This window comes from Hippocampus zosterae, chromosome 2, assembly GCF_025434085.1.
Source record: "Hippocampus zosterae strain Florida chromosome 2, ASM2543408v3, whole genome shotgun sequence".
In the NCBI taxonomy this organism is placed as follows: Eukaryota; Metazoa; Chordata; class Actinopteri; order Syngnathiformes; family Syngnathidae; genus Hippocampus; species Hippocampus zosterae.
In genome coordinates, this window is record NC_067452.1 from 34560226 (window position 1) to 34576318 (window position 16093).

The following is a 16093-nucleotide window of genomic DNA, read 5'->3' on the forward strand; positions in this document are numbered from 1 at the left end:
TTTGAAATGAGAAGTCAAAGAATTGAGATTGAATCAAGTGTCAAAAGTGTCAAAGGCATACCAATTTTGTTGCTTGAAGAGATTTTTTTGGAATCGGAAAAGTAAGTCAACCAGCGGCAAGGTCGGCGACCAGTCCTATCTACGACAATTTTCAAAATGAAATTCTGATGATTTTAACTGTAGGAAACGGGCATCGAAAATGCCACATAGGGCGTGTCGCACTAACCGGACTACAATATGGCGCCTGCTGCCGAATTGGCTCTGTTTGTACGTGGTGCTGTTCATAACTGTATTATACTGCCCTCCGGTGCACTGACCGGAAGGTATCGCAATAAATCAACTATGATCCGCAACTGCTTTGTTCTTTAGATTATATTTTATGACTATGCGTTCTAATGTGAACAATGGGCTATTTTTTGGAATTGACAAAACATATTACATTTTTTTTCCAAAAGGCTGGAACCAATTAATACCATTTACATTCATTTGAATGAGGAACCATTATTTGTAAATCAGATTTTGAGTTAACAAGCTCATATCTCAAGGCATAACTCTATTTCTTAAAAGTTTGCAGTATGTTTGTAAAAACAACACCAGTCAAAAAGTTTTTACGATTTTGTTTTTCATCAGTGATGAAAAAAAACTACTAAATTAACTTTTTGCGCTGACTTGAAACTGCTCTTTTCCCCCCAGCGCAAGTTTTCAAATTAGTAATCATAATAATAAGAAGAAAAAAAGAGAATACAGTAAGTAATAAGCATGAACTAAGGGTTCCGTTCAGAAACAGCTGGAATTTTGTTTCTGACGTCATAGTTATAAATTACAATACATGGTAAAATCACGCAAGCTTTTATACGTCACATTTAAAAAGAAGAAATTGAAATATCTCAAAAATCCTGAGGTATTAGAAAAAAAGTCAAGACTTTTTTTCAATCATCACACACACGAAATGATTAGCCGTTGACTAGTAATTCAAGACAAAAATGGAGGACGTGTAACCTTGCCCGCTCGTGTGCGCATCTTCTCCTGAAGGATCACATTATTTTTGTCCAAAGCCTCTTTTGTCTTCTTGTCTCTCTCAAAGGTGAGCGCACGCTGTTTATTTCCTCGTCTTGTTGTCTACGGTCATTATCTTACTAATCTGTCTCCTCACACCTGTCAGTTTGCTTTGAAGCTTTTTGATCCTTCTCTGTCCTTATGGTCTATATTTCCACTTTAGTTTTTGTCCTCCCCCTGCTTTGTGTATCATTGATAATTCTCTCTTTCTCTCCTTGCTTTCCATCACACCTCCCCTCATTCACACACACACACACACACACACACACACACACACTGTACTCTCCTCATTCATATTCCACCTGTGTCAGTCTCCTTGAGGTTGTTAGAGTGAATCAAATCCTCCTGCAAATTCATCTTTTATTGGTCGTTTTACACAAGGTTCTCTTCTTCTCTGACTTTGGGCACCAACGTGGTGTTTCTTTGAATGTGTTGTTGATGCAGGCGTGCATATTTTGTAAAAATAGTAAAATATTCTGTTCGGGCACGACAGCCAATGGCATTTGGACATGACATAAAATTGCATTAGGTGTCTGATGGCGTTTCCCACAGCAGACGGGCCAAGGTGACGTGTGAGGGAAAGAGAAAAAAACAGAAGGGAGAATTCCATCTATTTTGTGCAGAGGGCAGTCAAGGATGCTTGCGGTTTTAAATGTGCTGTCGCCGTGGTTTCTTTTTATTTTTATTTTTGCCATTAATAAGCCCATAGTTTAAGAAAGTTTGACAGCTTCCATGGTATTTTGCGCAACAATCCTTAAAATTGTGAATGATATCAACGACAAGACTACAATAGTTGTGGTTAAAGATATCAATACATCTTGGTTGCCCTCAGTTTTATTTTGCACATGTATTATTTACTTGATTTGTTCACATCATAGATATGGTTGTCCTCGAAATCCATACACAATAGTGCCGTGAAACACAAGTGATTGTATACTTTTTCAAGAGCGAGATGTTTTTTCTCTTTGACTAGCGAGCGCAAATTTGACACGCAAATGTGCGACGGCAGTGTCAGATTGGATTAATAGTTCATCACAATTTTTAAAAAACTGTGGTTTCAATCTGTCTATTGACAGTCCGTTTGTTCACTGTCAAAGTCAACATAAAACAAAGTGTGTTGCATGTTATATACTGTATTTAAAACAGCTACAGGCTTAACCTTTCGTTCAGGCCATCACTATTCCCATCAGTCAACACGCAGCCGAAAGAAGTAAAAAAATTCAAATAAAAGCAACACACACGCACACACACGGCGTGGTGATTGGTGATACAACAGTGGTCCCCAACCACCAATCCGTGGACCAGTACCGGGCCACACAGTGACAGATCAAGATCTTTTTGTTGTTGTTGGGGGGTTTTTTTTTGGGGGGGGGGGTTGGGTGAGCATCAGTTAAATCAGTTAAAGGGTGGGTTTTGTCCAGGTACTTCGGTTTCCTCCCACATTCCAAAAACTGTGTGGCGGGTTAATGGAACACTCTAAATTGTCCCTTGGTGTGAGTGTGTGAGCGCGGATGGTTATTCGTCTCTGTGTGCCCTGCGATTGGCTGGCAACCGGTTCAGGGTGTCCCCCACCTATTGCCCGAAGACAGCTGAGATAGGCTCCAGCACCCCCTGTGACCCTTATGAGGATAAAGCAGATTGAAAAATGGATGGTACATCACAAAAAAAATGTACTTTGGACTATAAAAATTGAGCCCTACAGTCCCCTTTTTTTTCTGACAGTGTACTCTGACAGTTCCCATGCTCTTTTAAAATTTGGATGGTTGGAAGTAGGCATGATTCAGTTCAAGTCGAAGGAGTTTTAAAATGAGGAAATGTGTGTGGAGTAGGATATGACTCCCGCCCATTCTGTCTCTAACAGGCCGCTCGCTTCGTCTCCCAGTGAGAGCTGACCTTTCTCTTGAAGGAGAGTGAGAGAGAGAGATGGCCAGCAAATGAAACGAGAAAGGGAACGGCGTGTCGAAATGGGTCAATGACAACTTACCGGAACAGAAAGATGAGTCTGTAGCTGCATGTGAAGATGTGTTGTGTTAACGGCAAGTGGGTGACTTGGAGCATGAGCGTGTCTATTGATTGCATGGGGCATGCCTGATATCAGGCTCACTGATAATTGCGAGTGAGAAAAACGTGAGTGTGTGTGTGAGTGCGCGTGTGTGTGTAGGACTGATGTATATAATGATATAGTATTTGCGGACCCATGTCTTCATGTGGTAACCATGACAACTCTGTGGGAGAGGCTGTCTCTGTCCATTATGACATTAGTGATACACACACACACACACACACGCGCTGCATTCAGCCAACATACTCATACTCTTAGTGAGTGCGGCTGGTAAACACACAAACACACAGTTGCTCCTGGTTACACAAACCATGCATTTACATGGAAATACTGACACAAAGCCAAACGGCAGGTGTGTGGCCCTCCAAGTCTCAAGAGGGAAAAACATGACCAGCTCAGCACATGCATTTGCACGCATACACACACACACACACACACACACACACACACAAATCTGAAGCGCACACATTCAAGTGAAGTGGGTGGAAAAGCCATCAACACTGTCTGAGAAGACGGTTGTATAGTTGCAGAGCAGAAAGTCTCGGTTCATCAACATTTGGATTGAATTTCTTTCTGATTTTCAAAACATTGCCTGCACAGTAAACTTTTAGGATGGCGACAATTTGACGTCGCAAGTGATTATTTGTATTTCTATGGGCAAAATCTTGGTCACCTAAGGTTCAGGAAAACATTGTGTTCAAACTCAAACAAGACATTGTATTAGATTCGAAGGTCTACACTGGCGTTATATTCACATGCAGTGAATTGCAAAGTGCGGATTTGTAAAAGGTGTTCAATGGCTGGAAGACTGCAAAATCCATCAGGCACAGCGATAGACCCAGACAAAAAGTTAATTACCGACCGTAGAATCTAGCGTTTGTGGGAGATGTGGAACGTGAATCAAAGGGAAACAAAAGCTTGAACATCTCAGATTGATGATATCGAACAGACGAGGAAAACTGCAAAGATTTTTTTTCTTTCCCCTGCTGTGATGACATTGAGTTAGTCGGGCTTCCATATACGATCCATCACCGCAATTACAATTGTGTGTGTGTGTGTGTGTGTGTGCGTGTAATACTATGAGAATGTTCATGAAAAAGTGAACAAGGCTGTGCAAGAATGAATCATTCCCTGAACAGACCACCTTGGCAGCGTGATATCAGATGCATTATTTGATGATTGGATCGCTTGCTACATAAGCTGATAGATCACTGCCTGAAATTGATTTCTGTCTGGATGTGACACACACACACACACACACACAAACGCTCACAGCGTCGATGAGACAGACAGCCAGGAGAAACTAATTACAAGTTCACAGGCTGTCTGAGAAGCAAACCACAATGAATACACCTGAAGGACTGGCAGGCTGGCAAGCGGAAACAAAATAAATTGGGAAATTAATGTTCCATTATTGGCCCAAGAGTGTGTGTGCGCTGCTGGAATTTTCAAAGATGGATGATTTGATTGCCTGTTGCGGGGTGTGGTGGTGGTGGGGGGGTTCACTGGTCTGTCATTTCCAGGGGGCAGTGAACATTGAACAGTGTCAAAGGGTGAACATCGGTGTCATAAAACACCAAATTATAACCTGCAACAAGCTCATTTCGTCATTTTGGCTCCCTAAATAGGCTAACGAGACAAAGAATTTATTCATTGGACGTAAATGGCATGAAATGTCGCAGAATCCTCATGTATACTTTCATTTAAATTCTAATCACTACTACACTCGATTACCCGTTAACTGATGTAAGATAATAAAAGTGTTGAACTATTTGCAAGGGGCTCAGCCAAGTGGTTCCTAACCAAAGTGGCAATGTCAGGGAAATTATCCGATTTCATGCTCGCTGTCTGAAAGTGCTTCGTAGAAATATGCCTTTGATCGGCTATCTATGCCAGCGATGTATAGTGGACAAATAAATACTTTTCCCTCAGATGGCTGAAGGTGCAATCAACCTGTGTAGCCACTTTCATCCATGTTCCGAATCGCTTTATCCGAACAAGGGTCATAAGGGGGTTCGGATCCAGCTGATAAAATTGATGCTTGCCTAATGAGTACTTCAGTTTCTCCCCTGCCTCTGATCCAACTTCAGCTAGGATCGTCTCCGCCCTCGAACAACCCTTCAAAGAGTCCACCAGCACATCATATTTCTGGTCAGTCATTTTATGGAATAATGTTCAATACGAGAGTGCAAAAATTGATTCCTTTTTCATTCTCATAACTCATTTCTTGGATGGATATCTTTTCTTTTTTTTTCTTCAGTTGCTTAGTATTGACTTTGTCATGATTCGGTTTGGGACCAACAGGTGGCACTGTAGGGCTCCCCCTGCAGCTGCACACCTGTTGGTCATTAGGTAATTAGCGTATAAAAGGACTCCTGCCCGAACACTCATTGTCGGGTCATTGTTGCGGTTTGCTTGCAACTGTCATGTTTGTTTCTGTCATGGTTCTGTTCCTGTTAATTTTTTTGCCACAGTCATGGTTTTGTTTTGCTACTTTGGATTAGTTTTGGTTGTTAGCACTTTGTTTGTTTTGGATTCAGTTTTCTCTGTTTTATTAAATATAATTCGTCAAGTTCACCCTGCTCCCACCTCCTGCCTGCTTTTTTTGGGTTCCACCACCGCCTTGTTACGTTCATTCATTCATTCATTCATGCATTCATTCATTCATTCATTCATTCGTTCATTCGTTCATTCATTCATTCATTCATCTTCCGAGCCACTTGATCCTCACTAGGGTCGCGGGGGGTGCTGGAGCCTATCCCAGCTGTCTTCGGGCAGTAGGCGGGGGACACCTTGAATCGGTGCCAATTGCAGGGCACACAGAGACGAACAACCATCCACGCTCACACTCACACCTAGGGACAATTTGGAGTGTTCAATCAGCCTGCCACGCATGTTTTTGGAATGTGGGAGGAAACCGGAGCACCCGGAGAAAACCCACGCAGACCCGGGAAGAACATGCAAACTCCACACAGGGAGGCCGGAGCTGGAATCGAACCCGGTACCTCTGCACTGTGAAGCCGACGTGCTAACCACTGGACTACCGGGCCACCCGCCTTGTTACGTGACAGACTTATTAGAACAAACAAACTTTTGCTTTGGACAAAGACACTGGAGACATATTTTTTAAGTTCCAGTCTTCAGGTAAAAAAAAATATATATATATATAATTATATATATTTCCGCATCTGCCGTGTAAAGCGGTGACACTCGTGGTCATGGCAATGTTGTTTCTGCTGCGTGTGTGTGAGTGTGTTTCAGGTTAGGGCGGGGTGGTGGGTGTTACCTCTCTGTCAGAACTCCTCTGTCACACTTGGTAATGATCAAAGCTCTCACGGGGACCCCCTACCATACACACTCACACAAGCAGCCAACTGGACGAGAATTGCTCAGCCATGCATCCCTCGCTCCACACGGCTCATGCGGGATCTCGCTCGCTCTCACACGTTACACGGTGCACATTACTGCTTGGTGGCTCCCATCCCACCCTCCGCTTCTTCCGCACTCGTATATACTCCAGGCGAGGGTGTTGTTGATATTTATTCTAAAAAATGTGCTTGGGTCACACAATTGTTTGCTTGTGCACGTCTCGATGACATAAATTACAAAAACATTTATATTAAATAGCCAAATAAAATAGTCTAATGGGTGTGCAGGCTTTCTGACATTTAATGCTTGGGCCTTATGTTGTTTTTATGGGTTGGCTAAATGAGCAAGCTGTTCCGTGTGCAGTGCCGACTCAAATTGAATTTATTTCGCACTGATACTGTCCCGCAGCTCAGGAGACATTGCAGTTTCTCTTTTTTAAGCAACACTGTCATTAACTGTCTGACATTTTGGAACTTATTCCAGGCGGCTGGTGCAGGGTTCGATTCCGGCTCTGGCCTTCCTGTGTGGAATTTCTCCCCCATGCCTGGGTGAGTTTTCTCCGGGTCCTCCGATTTCCTCCCACATTCCAAAATCACGCAGGGCAGGTTAATGGAACACTCGAAATTGTCCCGAGGTGTGGATGTGAGCGTCGATTGTTGTTTGTCTCTGTGTGCCCTACGATTGGTCGGCAACCAGTCCAGGGTGTCTCTCGCCTACTGCCCGAAGACAGCTGGGATAGGGTCTGGCACACCATGCGACCCTTGTGAGGATGAGCGGATTAGAAAATGGATGGATAATGAAGGCAACTGGGAACTTTTGTACAGCCATATACTTTTTAATCGCTTTCTATGTTTTGAAGAATTTTATGGTGGTCAGGAGTCTACAAAATTACTGCAGTGTTGAAAATCTGCTTGTCTGTGTCTCAGAAGAACTTCCAAAATGTATGTGTAATCGACAAGTTAATTGGAGAGGCTCTTCAACTGTCTTTGTACAAAATAGGCTCAGTCTTTTTTTTTTAAAATTGGAAATGAGGAGTTGATTGAATGCGGAGCAAAAACAATTATCATGACATTATTTCCTTGGTACCGCTGCAGATCCACAGTTTCTTCTTGGGTATCTGAGAGCAGAATAACTTTTTCTATGGACTGAGGTTGTCGTCAATTATATTCCAAGAAAGAAGCAAACCGGTGAGAAGAATTTTGTTCATTCAGTCTCAGTCTCTTCGTGAAATGTTGTCATTATGGATGACTCTTCCATATACTAACAAAAAAAAAAAAAAAGAAATTGAGAAAAGTTAAGGAAACTTGATGCTGACGATGCTGTCCTGGTCAATCAGCAGCGGGTGTCTCGGGATGGGAGCCATAACAAACAAAGAGCTAAAAGAGACGTATAGTTGGCAGAGGAAGAACTGAGGCGGGCTTTCACAAAGTCACGTGAATGCCACTGACGTTGAAACGTCATTTCAAGCTCCGATACGAGATGCCGACACTCACAATGTTTATATGAACAGTTTAAACCAGAGATCTACGGCACCTCAGTCGATGTTTCCTAAACACTTTATCATCATTTCAAACTCATCTCACACTTCTACCATAAAAATAAATGGCTTGCAAAGGATTTTACTTGTCGGGGTGGGGGAGAGATAAAAAAAAGGACCAGAAGCATGAAGATTTGGTGCAATCTCTGAAAAAAACGTTTTTGATTCAGTGATACGTACTCTAATAACTTCCACCACTGCTTCACAGACAGCGACAGATCTTCCATTATGCTGCTGTTTGGTGTCAAGGTGACGGGGCTATGCGCTGGTGGCTAATGCAAACTGCTCATCCGCTAACGTGGCGCTTTAGTGGGAGCGGGGTGATTTGGCGCCATTGAAGGTCATTACTGGGAGCGCAAAAATATAATGGATAGGCATGGATGGGTGTTTTTCAGGAATTTCTTTCCTTCGAAAATAAAAATCCGGGCTGTTCCTGAATTGCTGAATCACAAATATAGTCAATATACTCAACATGGACCCGTGAATAAAGATACAGAGCAAACGAGCCTGTCACAAAGTAATAACAATAACATTAAATAGGAGTTAGAATGAAACATAATGCGCTGTAATTACGGTAATAGAAAATGGACGTGCATAACGTTGTCTGCTTTTAAAACACAGTGGTGCCTTGAGAATTGAGCATTGAAAATTGTCACTCACAATTGATATCGTGTATTTTGTATTTGTGTTAAATCAAGTTACAAAGAAGCTCAGATACAGTGGTTAGTCAAATTCCATGACAGCCAGTTATGATTTAAAAAAAAAAAAAAAGATCTGTTCCAGACTCAAATTGTTATCGTCATCATAATTTTATGAAGTCTCCAGGCTATCTCTCATTTTAACATTCTTCACTTTGCAAGTGTAAAAATACATCTGTATAAAGTGGATGGAAATATTCAAAATAAAAACACAGGCAGCATCTTACGTAATATGTCGTCCTTTTTAAATATTCTTAACAGCCAATTCATTCATTCATTCATTCATCTTCCGAGCCGCTTGATCCTCACCAGGGTTGCGGGGGTGCTGGAGCCCATCCCAGCTGTCTTCGGGCAGTAGGCCCGAATCGGTTGCCAACCAATCGCAGGGCACACAGAAACGAACAACCATTCGCACTCACACTCGCAACTAGGGACAATTTAGAGTGTTCAATCAGCCTGCCACGCATGTTTTTGGAATGTGGGAGGAAACCGGAGCACCCGGAGAAAACCCACGCAGGCCCGGGGAGAACATGCAAACTCCACACAGGGAGGCCGGAGCTGGAATCGAACCCGGTACCTCTGCACTGTGAAGCCGACGTGCTAACCACTGGATACCGGGCCGCCACAGCCAATTCAGACACATGAATACTAAGTTCTGGCTTTATGGACGTCATCATATTTTTCCTGTTCTCGTCGGTGGGGGCGTCACTCACAGGAAAAGACAAAATGCCAAAGTAAAAGAAAATCCCAAGTTTCGACTTGAGATGCTCACTGAGCTGTAATCTCTCAAGCTAAAATACGAAACGTCTCAAACGTCAACACGAAATTGTACGATTTAGGAAGCAATCGACGTTGGACAGTTCCACTTTTAGGTGCTTGCTATCGCCATGTCCTCTTGCCAGCCCCCAACATCTGTCCTTGCCTCCTCTGTGCTTCACCGACCGCATTTGGTTTGATGAATTTTTCACAGTTCTTGAATATTTTGCATCTCAGCATGAAGCTCAGCCTCCAAATCGTCTTCAGAGGCGGATGCTTAATCATCGCTTTTCCAAAGGCAATGAAAGATTCATCACATACCACCAAGTCTTTCTCAGGGTTTTTTTCCTTTTTTTTTTTGTTGTATAGTGGAGATATCCGTGGAAAAGTCAATGAAGTTTGAATTGTTTCGAGCGCTGTTCGCTGAGCCATTTATCCCCACGCTGCGCTTGTGATGAGCCACTGATTCATGATTCATGTCTCCTTCCCATGTAAAGGAGAGCATGCCTCTCCTCTCATCTGCTCTCCAACCTACATCCCCACCTCCAAGCAACAGTCCACGGCACACAGAGACAGAAAATGGAGCACGGAGACACCACGGCCCCAGCGTGAGACAGGAAACAAATGGGGCTTCCTGGCGCTTTTAATGTGTCAGTGCCGAAGCGGCGTTGTGTGTTCATGGTTCCCAACTACGGTTGTTGACCCAGAAATGGAGAAATGTTTCACTACTTTACTAACAATTTGCCCCGCTATTACTTGTTCACTCTTCTGGCAGATTTGGTGCCTTGCCTTATGGTTAGTTGCCATAGCATTACAATCTATCCAAATTATTGCATAGATTGCTGCATACGGAATATGCATATTGATGGATAAGTGGTGCTCGGACTTCATCTCTTCACTCGAATCCCTTCAAGATATGAAATCCATTGTATTCTTACATAAATGAACATTTTAGATTGATTGACAGGTGTGTGGAGTGCATTTATTGACGCCACTTTACTTCAATGGAAATATACTTTTCATGTTGCTCCTCTGCTCCAAATATTATTTTATGCGTGATATAAAGGAGGATCAAAACGGGCCCTTGCACACTGAGCAATTTTCTCCAGGATGTTAAGTGCGACTTCTAAAATGTTTTAGTTGTAGCGTTCAGCCAGGTTGTCACATAAAAATAACATGACTGTAATCTGTGCACCCGTCATCTCTCTGAACTTCTGGAGGGAGAGAATTTAAAGCTCATTGTGCGCTAAATCTATTTTTGCTGCATTTTTCCAGACAGCGGAAATCGGTGCATCCCTCTGCCCGGAGGCACTGCCAACCCACCTGAAGGAATCTCATTAGAGGCGGTTTCAGCTGAACTTGGCTAATGTCTGACAGTCGACATGCTGTTTCAGAGGCTTTTCCACGCTGATGATTTGAAGGGAGCTGCTGTGTGGTAAAAAAGAGGATAAGTATGGATTTTAGACTCAACAAAAATAGCATTGTCTCCAAAAAGCCAAGCTTTTTTACGCCCATTAACCGAGACAAAAGGTGAAAATGTAAAGTGCCCACATCAGCTATAATGAGCTGCAAGCGCATGCTGCGCGGCAGGCGCAGGAGCTCGCACTGCTATAACTTGGTTACTGCACTATAGCTGGATGAGGCTGACAAAGCATATAGAGACAGACAGCGCAGACACACTGAGGATAAAGAGAGAGAACAATTAAAAAAAAAACGACGAGTATTCATCGGCTTGAAATCGCCTCTCTCAGCTCTCTGGCTGGAGAACAAGCAGGGGTCCACAATGGCCAGCAGATTCCCCCGGATTTGGAACACAAAGGCTGGGCAGCCGTCCACTCAATCACCCTGAAAATGCCACCCTCACCTAGCCGCATGCGCTCCGTCCACACGGCCAATCATCCAATGAACTTGCTATCATAACAGTTTTTGCAACCTGGAGTAAGTGAAAAAGTACGATTTTCTGAAGAGGTCACCTGCAAAAGCGTCACTTGTGACTGTCAAGGATTTTCTTTGCAGTGTTTCTGTTTGTTAGTCGTGTTGTCGGTCAAACCGATGGCCGCAGGAGTAAGACATGGTGCAGATCGCAGGTTCTCGGTTTTAATTACGACTGACTTTCTTGTGTGAAGTTTGCAGGTTCTCCCTGTGCTTGTGTGGCTTTTCTTTGGGTATGCCAGCTTCCTTCGTGGTTGGATGAGAAGTGTTATTAATTTTGCTGGCGGTTGACAGACAATCGGGGTGCCATTCTAAGAGTAGTCTGCCTTATAACCAGACATTTTCCTTCATCAATCTTTTGTCAAAAACATGCAGTAGCACCTCACTGTTAGAAAACCTTTCCTAAGAAGTAATTTTTAGATGAGAGTGAAATGGTTTAGAATCAGTCAAGTATATCACTTATTCTCACACTACTACAATTAGGGTGAGGTTAAGTTAGGACATTGAATCATTTTGAAGAATATGAAATTGTCATTGTGACCTCACTATGACTACAAAAACCCATGAATAACACGGACCTTGTGCAGCCAAAGATACAACTGGTTCATGAAGCAAATTTGAAGCTTCATTCTCCCCTCACTATTAATTGCCTTGGACTAAAATTAATCACGGAAATTGCCGTCAGGTTTTTTTGGCTCATAAAAGACTAGACATAAAGATGGGAATACCAAAATATTTGTCCAACTTTCCCCATCAATACATCGAAATGGGCTTTCAAAGGTACACTTTCTCCTGCTATCCCCCCCCCCCCCCCAATCCGCCCCCTTGGCTCTAGGCTTTAGAAGCACAACAAGGTACACAATTTAAATAAAATACAAGAAACGTCCGCAGAGTGGGTTGTCCGGTAACCTAAGGGTCCAGTGTTCGAATACCGCTCTGTCCGAATCGTGTCATGAATTCGCACGTACATGAATATCCATTGTGAGGTCTGAGTGTATAACAGAAAATTGCCATATAAAGCTGATGCATTATAACAAAGTATTATTAACGAGTAGAATGAATATCGAAACTGGGGTGTACCGTAAAAATTGATCCACGGGTGCAAGGCCTCCAATTGCTCGCATCACATTCACATCATCCACAATGACAGATCTTGCAGTTTACCTGCCAATATCACATATGACACCAGCAAGTCTATTTCTGTTTCAGTAAATGTCAAACATGGCGTGCAATCTTACCGCCATGATTTTCATGCAAATAACTATTGGCCAGCACCCGACGACATTCCACCCCACAACGGCGCACACCGCCGCAAATGCGCCGTTAAGCTCAATTCTACCTGCGCAAAGTGTAGGAAAATACCAAAAGAAAGAAAACTTCAGTTCGACTCTGCTTTGCGCGAAAACAAAAATAGGGCCAGTGGACTCAGCAGAGCACTACCACTGACCCATTTCAAGTCCATTGAAGAAACTCTTTAAATTTGTGCCATCCAGGTGTTTGGCACACTTGATTTTGATAAGATCATTAGGTAGCTCACAGACAATTAAACAATAAGATAATTAAACTGGATTAATGTCTAACGTCTCAGGTTATGCTGGTGCCTGAAGCAAAGGTAGGGAGATGGCAGCAGGTGGCTGAGTGCTGCTGCTTTGCCAAGCTATAACGATTATCTCTGAGTATGTGTGTGAGTGTGTGCGTGTCAGGGTGTCGCAGACTGATTCTCATCACTCTGATTGTTCCACTTGTGTTTGCCGTGACTGATAGTAATTGCAGCAGCATTTGGCTGCAGTGCAAATGGAAGCGGGATGAGCCGTCAGCGGTCACTGAGGGCGTTTGGCCATTGAAGGATCTATAATACAGCATGATGTGCAGTTGGAAAGTCATGAATGTTTTTTTTCATGATTCGCCTGGAAAAGGACCATGAAAACTTCCACGAAAAACATTATTCATGGTCCTGAATATTGAGAGGTTTACAACAGTTTTGGTGGTGGTGATGGGGGGGGGGGGTGTTAAGTGCTCTCTGTACTTTTATACTTTTGCATAGTTGAATCAGTACCTCTACTTTGACCACAGGCGGGTTTTTTTCTTTTCTACACACGTATCTGTACTTGTAATTAATCACACTGTCTGAGAGGACTTTTGCATTCCCTTGACCAATCATTTAAAAAAAACAACAACAACAACACAATTGTCTGCAATTATAGGCCTCCCACATAGCAAGCACCTCCCCTTCCAATAAATTAAAAGGAACGTGGAGGCTTGTTTGATACCCTGAAAAAAAGAACTGCTCTGTATAAAAATGCTATCACTCCTACATAAACGTGAAAGGCTTATTTTTGTTGACACCTAATAAGTTTTAGATAAAGATTTACACTTCAGAGTGGGCCAGTGGCCGACTAGCTATCACGTCGACCTCACAGTGCAGAGATGCAGGGTTCGAATCCAGCTCTGGCCTTTTTGTCTGGAGTTTGGATATTCTCTCTGTGCCTGCGTGGGTTTTCTCCATGTGCTCTGGTTTCCTCCCACATTCCAAAAACATAGACTGTGTGCCCTGCAATTGGATGGCAACCGGTTCAGGGTGTCCCCCGCCTTCTGCCTGAAGACAAATAGGATAGGCTCTAGTGACCCTTGTGAGGCTAAAGCGGATCGGAAAATGGATGGATCTATACTTCAATCATATTTTGACTGTTTTATTTTCAATCCACTGTGGAGGCATATAAAGGAAAATCGCTCAACAAGTCAAATACTGTGAATAGTTCTGGGCCGAAGTGGATGGTAGTTTTTGAATGGCTTCAGTGCTGAACATAACTTGCTTGAGCACGGATGCTCATTTTCACTCGGATTTTATTGACCCCCATTTCATGCAGCTCCTAATTTGAAGCAGTGCCACACTCACTCCTGCATTCGGAAATGTCACAAGATTGATTTTAACAAGCTGTTTATGGCCTTTTTTTTAACAACCAGTCCCAACTTTTAATTCTTTTCAAGGTCACATAAATATAGAAAGGCCTTTCAGTTTCTCATTCATAAGAGTTGAGGAAGCACACAAAGGATCGGCGGCTCAGCAGAGCCACAAATTTAAAAATCTGATTTTCTGCTCTGGTGTAAACGTAGTCAGTGACTCACGGTGAATGAGCTTGAGAGCTAAATCCCGTTTCTAAATACTTTCTGGGCACCTGACCAATGCTATCAAAGGGGAAAGGCATCTTAATTCCCATGGCATGTTTATTGATCATAACACTGCCTTTTGATATGTGCTGCTGGAAGGAGCACTCTGCCTGAATATCAATGAAGTCCCACTGACAGGCAGATAAAATGGGAATATTGCCACAGCCTTGTTTGTATTGCAAATTTTTTATTACAGCCTTTTTGCTTGTGTTCTGTTTTGTCTCGCCCCATTCATTACATGCGGTTTTATTTTTTTTTCTCCTTGCCAATTTGTCACAACCAATTCTCTCAGTCCGGTAATATTTTTGCGTATAATCACAGTCAGCCAGAGACGTCAACCCCTTTTTTGTCCTTGTGCTATACTTCTAAATGCTTCGAGTGCAGCACTGAGTTCTGTTGTTCCTGTGCAGGGTGATTTTGGAAGCACACAAACGAACTCTAGTATGGAAATGTCTTAGTCGAAGTGGCCGCCTTGAAACTGCCTTTCTTGTTTCACAAAATGAATGCACAAGCTTGACAGTGAAACTGAAAGCAATTTAGATACAGGTATGCAGCATGCAATGTACAGTGTATATAATTTGTCCCCCATCGAATTGATAAACAAGCTATAACATTTATGAAATATACATGAGTAAAAATGGAAAACGATGAATTTATCGAAAAATGGTTTCAGTGTGACTTTGACATTTGCTGCCGCTCGCCATGCAATTCTAAAGGCAGATACAACTTGAGAGGAGTTGATACTTACAACCTTACAACATTGAAGCCACTAATTGTACTATACTATTGTAATACAGTATGTACTGTAAATAATTTTGATCTTACAAATACATTTTGCAGAAATAGAGAAATTAAAATATTACTGTTTTCCAGATTGTCTTTTATTGCGGCTCTGTTTATACATCCAATCTGCGATTCACAATACAGTCCAGCCCTTTGACTACAGCTTTTAAGTTTTTCCTTTCTCCGTGGCAGAATCATACATATTCTGATATGGTGCCCAAAGGAAAATGAAGCAATGGCTTGGATAAGTTGTATATATTCATTCTGGCTGATGTATGGCTGGCGGTGTTGCAAATGGTGGCTGTTCAAGGTTTCCCAGGAGATGAATTTATAAATGATAGTGTTTTGGATGAAAAATGTTCATGCTGTAAATTTCTGGTTCGCAAAGGACTTGCTGGTGATGCTGTCAATTAAGAGAAGGAAAAAATATATAAGAGGAAAGAAACCGTATTTTGAAAAGGAATGTTTTCTGCCAAGGAAGAGCAATATCGTGAGCAAGGGATTATTCTTCCATTGTATTTTATATGGTAATTCACTATGCCTCCCTCTCAATTCTGTGCCACGTCCAAAGGGTGCATGAGTTAAAAAAAATGTAATAAATATGATAATATTGCATTCAATGAATTATTTTTTTACAATGATTCTGAGTGTTCAATCCACACCGTTGTAATGATTATGGATCAAATATGATGACATCCACCACACTCAAGCTCAGAATTTGTCCACACCTTG

General features: G+C 42.4%; 1 long non-coding RNA gene across 2 annotated transcripts in view; it reads left to right on the forward strand.

Moving 5' to 3' along the window:
* Positions 1-16093, forward strand: part of LOC127595705 (uncharacterized) — a 53009-nt gene that overhangs the window by 31107 nt on the left and 5809 nt on the right. Inside the window, exons 4-5 of one of the 2 annotated variants that reach the window (XR_007961305.1) lie at positions 6971-7035; positions 9976-11984. This is a non-coding gene — a long non-coding RNA (uncharacterized LOC127595705). Of the gene's footprint in view, positions 1-6970; positions 7036-9975; positions 11985-16093 lie in introns of those variants that run through there. The other variant, XR_007961306.1, reaches the window with a different exon arrangement.